Below are 6,580 nucleotides of genomic sequence, written 5' to 3'. Positions count from 1 at the left end.
TATAAGTTGACCCGGTGTGCAAGTTATAGAGTCGTAGAGTTATGCAGCACAGAATAGATACTTTGGATCAATTCGTCCATGCTGTTATGAAGGTGTATGGGGTACTGTACCTTTAAGAGAGTTAAAGGCTAACAGAACTACCTAAAAGCATCAAGTGTTCTGAACATAATACAATGTAACCTTTTGGTCCAGCAGCTAGGGTAGCTGCTTGCCTGAAGACAAAAAAACAAATTTGAATTAGGCCAATCAGTTTAATATCCCCCCAAAAAAACAAACACCAATTAAGTTTGAATTGAGTATATTGACAATATTAAAAGCCAATGACACAATCCGATGCTTTGGGGTATAAGACCAGGGGAAATTGAACAGTTGAGGGAGAACTGCCAAGCCAGTAGCATCTGCAGATTGCCCAGAGAATAGCTCTCTTAAAGGTATCCTTATCGATCAGTGACCTGCGAAACAGAAATCCCTAAGAAGAAGAAAAGAAGACCGAGGAAGATTCGACAGTTGACTGATTTTGAAATTTGAATTTTGGTAAATCTTAATCAGGGGTTTTATTGGACTAGTATTATAGAAGGGAAAGTAAAAGATAAGTTAGAGGAAGGAGTTGTAAATAGTTGTTAGTTAATTATTCTCTGTTATACTTTAAGAAATAAAGTTGTTACTTTTCCTTAAACTAGTTCTTGGCCGCTCGGATTTTCACAGATTACTACAAGAGATAAATCTTTTCTGTGTTGCTGGTTTAAATTAAGCAGGGGGTGTTTACCCCGTGTCGTAACAATGCCGACCAGACATCCCATTCTGACCCAGTCCCATTTGTCAGCATTAGGCCTATATCTCTCTAAACCTTCCCTAATTACATACCTATCCAAATTCCTTTTAAATGTTGTAATTGTATCAATCTCCATCACTTCCTCTGGCAGCCCTTTCCATACATGCACCACCCTCTGCGTGAACAGATTGCCCTTACAACTGGAGGTCAGGTTAACAATACTTGCTGCATTGTGAAGATGCATTGGGAGTTGAAGGCACCCCTTCCTACTTTTTGCATTAGATGCCATGGAAATTTAAAATGGTGACCACCCAGATCCTAGCTGGCTTTTCTCTTTCATTCCTAGCCTATAAGTCGACTCCCGTTTCCCAGAGAGATTTTACTAAGCTTCAAAGGTCGACTTATATGCCCATGCCTATAGTAATGCAATTTCCCAGTTCGTGAACCACTCTGACTACTTCAACCTTACACTAGGTGGCAGTCTCTTCCACGAGTTAATAGCTCTGAGGCACTTTTTCACATGATGCAAGGAACCTGTATTGTTCACTTTAAATTGTACTCTATTAATTGGTGAAACACAAGATGGAACCTTGCTTTCAGAATGCTGCACTGAGGTGCATTAGTGAATGGGCTGTGAATCTGTGCAATTCCCACTACACTTTACAATGGCTACTCCACCAAAACACTTCAGAAACACTGAGTATTCAGTACATGATGTTCCAAGCCGATGGGAGCAAAGTGTTCAATTGGTTAACATTTGTACCCAGGGGAGAGTATTGTGTCCAATTCTGGACCGTGTTATCAAATATTTAGGTTTTGGAAAGGGTACAAGGGAGATATTGTTCAAAGATATGATTGGTTAGCACTGCTGCCTCATAGCGCCTTGGTCTTGGGTTTGATTCCACCCACAATGTGGTGTACACACCCTCTCCCCGTGTCTGCATGGGTTTCCTTTGGGTGCTCTGGTTTTCTCCTGCAGTCCAAAGATGTACAGGTCAGGTGAGCTGACCGATAGTGTGTAGGCTAGATGGGTTAACCATGGTAAATGTGGGGTTTTGGGATTAAGGTGGAGGGGGTGCTGGATCTGGGTGGGATATGTTTTGGAGAGTTGGTGCAGACTCGATGGGCCGAATGGCTTTGATCTGTTCTGTGCGGATTCTTTGACTTCAGCTCTGTAGAGCTTGACGTATGGGCACTAGTTTAAATTGTTCTGTCACTCAAGGGGCTGGCAAGCAAGTTTCAGAAAGATAAGGTTTGGAACAGCGTGATTTGAGAAATGGAGGCAATAAGTTGGTATTTAAAACAAAAAGAGTAATTATCGAAACATAACAAGCAGCAGAGCTATTGAGTAAAACCATTTGTGCCTTTCTGCTTGTGAAGCAGTGTTAGACAGAGGAAGCCGTGATCTCCAAAGAAGTGGATTGGACTGAGCCAGAGCAAAGGCTTTGGGTTAAATGAACAACAATTTTGAATCAACCCTACTGACACACAGTCCGGGTTGGTGTCATTGGTATGAAAGTGTGAGTGTCGGAAACTGGCTACCTGGATTTTCCTCCTCTTTCAGACTGTTTTGCAGGTAGATTGTTAAAAGCGGGGAAGTGGAAGTGAAGGACGCAGGTGAGGAATGTGTGTATCTTCAGCTCATTCCCAGTTTCAGTGTCACCCGCTCTCCCTTCACAGCTAACCCTGTTTCAAAGATACTGTGTGAGGGATAAATATTTCTGGAACTCCTTCACCAGGCCCCGGGACTTCTGGAAGATGTGGAGAGAGAAAACCAGGCCTTTCAACCTTTCGCCTGAGAAATTACAACTGGAATCATAGAATCCCTACAGTGCAGGTAGAGGCCATTCAGCCCATCGGGTCTATGCCGATCCTCCCGCCCAGACCCACCTCAACCCCGTAACCTCATATTAGCCAAGGTCAGTCCACCTGGCTTGCACATCTTTGGATATTATGGGAAGAAACCTGAGCATCCGAAGGAAACCCACGACTGGGAGAACTCTAAACAGTGACCCAAGGCAGGAATCAAAACCCGGGTTCTGGGTTAGTGGTCCTGAAAGAGCACAGCAGTTCAGGCAGCATCCAAGGAGCAGTAAAATCGACATTTCGACGTTTCATTGTTTTTACCTCGTTGATTTTAACCCTGCTGTGAATCCTCTTGCAAGGATGCCTGCCTTGAAGAAGTTTTCCTCCTCTCTACAAGAATCTCAGGGAGTCCCTCTCCCACTGCAACTCCCAGGTCCATCTATCCACTCTTACCTCCCCCACCCCGACCTATCACCTTCATCCCCTCCTCCTCATCTCTGTCCTATTGTATTCTATGCTACTTTCTCCCCACTCCCACCCTCCTCTCACTTATCTCTCCACCCTTCAGCTGTATTCCTGTATTCCTGCCTGTATTCCTGATGAAGGGCTTTTGCCCAAAACATTGATTTTACTGCTGCATGGATGCTGCCTGAACTGCTGTGCTCTTCCAGCACCACTAATCCAGAATCTGGTTTCCAGCATCTGCAGTCATTGTTTTTACCTCATTGGTTTTACCTATCAAAACCTGGGTCCCTGGTGCTATGTGGCAGCAATGCTAACTGCTGGACCACTGTACCACCCAGTCCTCCAACAGTCTGGTAATCCTTCAGCTATTAGACAATAGACAATATGTGCAGGAGTAGGCCATTCTGCCCTTCAAGCCTGGACCACCATTCAATATGATCATGGCTGATCATCCTTAATCATTATCCTGTTCCTGCCTTATCTCTATAACCCTTGATTCCACAATCCTTGAGAGCTCTATCCAACTCTTTCTTAAATGAATCCAGAGACTGGACCTCCACTGCCCTCTGGGGCAGAGCATTCCACACAGCCACCACTCTCTGGTTGAAGAGGTTTCTCCTCATCTCTATCCTAAATGGTCTACCCCGTATTTTTAAGCTGTGTCCTCTGGTTTGGCACTCACCCTCAGCGGAAACATGTTTCCTGCCTCCAGAGTTCCAATCCTTTAATAATCTTATACATCTCAATCAGATCCCCTCTCAGTCTTCTAAACTCAAGGGTATACAAGCCCAGTCGCTCCAGTCTTTCAGTGTAAGGTAATCACACCATTCCAGGAATTGACCTCGTGGACCTACGCTGCACTCCCTCAATAGCCAGAATGCCTTTCCTCAAATTTGGAGACCAGAACTGCACACAGTACTCCAGGTGTGCTCTCACCAGGGCCCTGTACAGCTGCAGAAGAACCTCTTTGCTTCTATACTCAATCCCTCTTGTTATGAAGGCCAGCATGCTATTAGCCTTCTTGACTACCTGCTGCACCTGCATGCTTACCTTCATTGACTGGTGTACAAGAACACCCAGATCTCTCTGTACTGCCCCTTTACCTAAATTGATTCCATTGAGGTAGTAATCTGCCTTCCTGTTCTTGCCACCAAAATGGTGAACTATACATTTATCCACATTAAACTGCATCTACCATGTCTCTGACCACAGACTAACTTGTCAGGTCACCCTGTAATCTCCTAACATCCTCATCACGTTTCACCCTGCCACCCAGCTTAGTATCATCAGCAAGTTTGCTAATGTTATTACTAATACGATCTTCTATATCATTAATATATATTGTAAAAAGCTGCGGTCCAGGTACTGATCCCTGTGGTACCCCACTGGTCACTGCCTGCCATTCCGAAATGGAGCCATTTATCACTACTCTTTGTTTCCTATCAGCCAACCAACTTTCAATCCAAGTTAGTACTTTGCCCCCAATACCATGCGCCCTAATTTTGCTCACTAACCTCCTATGTGGGACTTTATCAAAAGCTTTCTGAAAGTCCAGGTACACTACATCTACTGGATCTCCCTCGTCCATCTTCAGAGTTACATCCTCAAAGAATTCCAGAAGATTAGTCAAGCATGATTTCCCCTTCATAAATCCATGCTGACTCTGACCTATCCTGTTACTACTATCCAGATGTGTCATAATTTCATCCTTTATAATAGACTCCAGCATCCTTCCCACCACTGAGGTCAGACTAACTGGTCTATAATTTCCTGCTTTCTCTTTCCCACCTTTCTTAAAAAGTGGTATAACATCAGTCACCCTCCAATCCGCAGGAACTGATCCCGAATCAATTGAACTCTGGAAAATAATCACCAACGCATCCACGATTTCTCGAGCCACCTCCTTCAGTACCCTGGGATGTAGACCATCAGGCCCCAGGGACTTATCAACCTTCAGACCTAACAGTCTCTCCAACACCAATTCCTGGCAAATATAAATTCCCTTCAGTTCAGGTCCTTCAGCCACTGTTACCTCAGGGAGATTGCTTGTGTCTTTCCCAGTGAACACAGATCTGAAGTACCAATTCAATTCTTCTGCCATTTCTTTGTTCCCCGTAATATATTCCCCTGTTTCTGTCTTCAAGGGCCCAATTTTAGTCTTAACCATTTTTTTGCCTTTCACATAACTAAAAAAACTTTTACTATCCTCCTTTATATTATTGGCCAGTTTACCTTCATACCTCATTTTTTCTCTGCGTATTTCCTTCTTAGTAATCCTCTGTTGTTCTTTAAAAGCTTCCCAGTCCTCCGCTTTCCCACTTATCTTTGCCATGTTATACTTTTTCTCTTTTAACTTTATATGTTTCTTAACTTCCCTTGACAGCCACGGCCACCCATGCTTCCTCCTAGGATCTATCTTCCTTTTTGGAATGAACTTAACATAGAACATAGAATATAGAACAATACAGCACAGAACAGGCCTTTCGGCCCACGATGTTGTGCCAAACATTTTTCCTAGCTTAAGCACCCATCCATGTACCTATCCAATTGCCACTTAAAATTCTCCAATGATTCTGACTCTGCCACTCCCATAGGCAGCGCATTCCATGCCCCCACCACTCTCTGGGTAAAGAACCTATCCCTGACATCTCCCCTATACCTTCCACCCTTCACCTTAAATTTATGTCCCCTTGTCACACTCTGTTGTACCCGGGGAAAAAGTTTCTGATTGTCTACTATATCTATTCCCCTGATCATCTTATAAACCTCTATCAAGTCACCCCTCATCCTTCTCCGTTCCAATGAGAAAAGGCCTAGTACGCTCAACCTATCCTCGTACGACCTATTCTCCATTCCAGGCAACATCCTGGTAAATCTTCTCTGCGCCCTCTCCAAAGCTTCCACATCTTTCCGAAAGTGAGGCGGCCAGAACTGCACACAGTACTCCAAATGTGGCCTAACCGAAGTCCTGTACAGCTGTAACAACACTTCACGACTCTTGAATTCAATCCCTCTGCTAAAGAACACTAATACACCATAGACCTTCTTACAAGCTCTATCCACCTGAGTGGCAACTTTCAAAGATCTATGAACATAGACCCCAAGATCCCTCTGCTCCTCCACCTTACTAAGAACCCTACCATTAACCCTGTATTCCGCATTCTTATTTGTCCTTCCAAAATGGACAACCTCACACTTGGCAGGGTTGAACTCCATCTGCCACTCCTCAGCCCAGCTCTGCATCATATCTAAGTCCTTTTGCAGCCGACAACAGCCCTCCTCACTATCCACAACTCCACCAATCTTCGTATCATCTGCAAATTTACTGACCCACCCTTCGACTCCCTCTTCCAAGTCATTAATAAAAATTACAAACAGCAGAACTGATCCCTGCGGAACTCCACTTGTAACTGGGCTCCAGGCTGAATATTTACCATCTACCACCACTCTCTGACTTCGATCGGTTAGCCAGTTTTCTATCCAACTGGCCAAATTTCCCTCTATCCCATGCCTCCTGACTTTCCGCATAAGCCTACC

Source organism: Chiloscyllium plagiosum, unplaced genomic scaffold, assembly GCF_037043375.1.
Source record: "Chiloscyllium plagiosum isolate Xiang-an unplaced genomic scaffold, Cpla_swu_hap1 HiC_scaffold_1, whole genome shotgun sequence".
Taxonomy (NCBI): Eukaryota; Metazoa; Chordata; class Chondrichthyes; order Orectolobiformes; family Hemiscylliidae; genus Chiloscyllium; species Chiloscyllium plagiosum.
The sequence above is the reverse complement of the archived record's forward strand: the minus strand, read 5'-3'. Positions refer to the sequence as shown.